Below are 256 nucleotides of genomic sequence, written 5' to 3' on the forward strand. Positions count from 1 at the left end.
TTTTGCTGTGGCATGGTTAGAGCATTTCATTATATACATATCTAAGAGATATACATATTTTGTCCCCTAGTTTTCCTTTCTCCCCCTGCTTGCACCAATTGTGACCCCCTTTGTTAGTTCCCCTAGTTTTTTTTTTGTCCTTGTGGTTACCTTGCAGCCTTGGGACAGGTAAGACAGAGGCCTCTATACAGTTACACGTAGTGCTCTTCTTTGTTTAGTAACACTAGGCTAGGAGTGTTGCTACCCGCTGTACTTT

The sequence above is a fragment of the Pollachius pollachius genome (genome assembly GCF_949987615.1).
Source record: "Pollachius pollachius genome assembly, chromosome: 20".
Classification (NCBI taxonomy): Eukaryota; Metazoa; Chordata; class Actinopteri; order Gadiformes; family Gadidae; genus Pollachius; species Pollachius pollachius.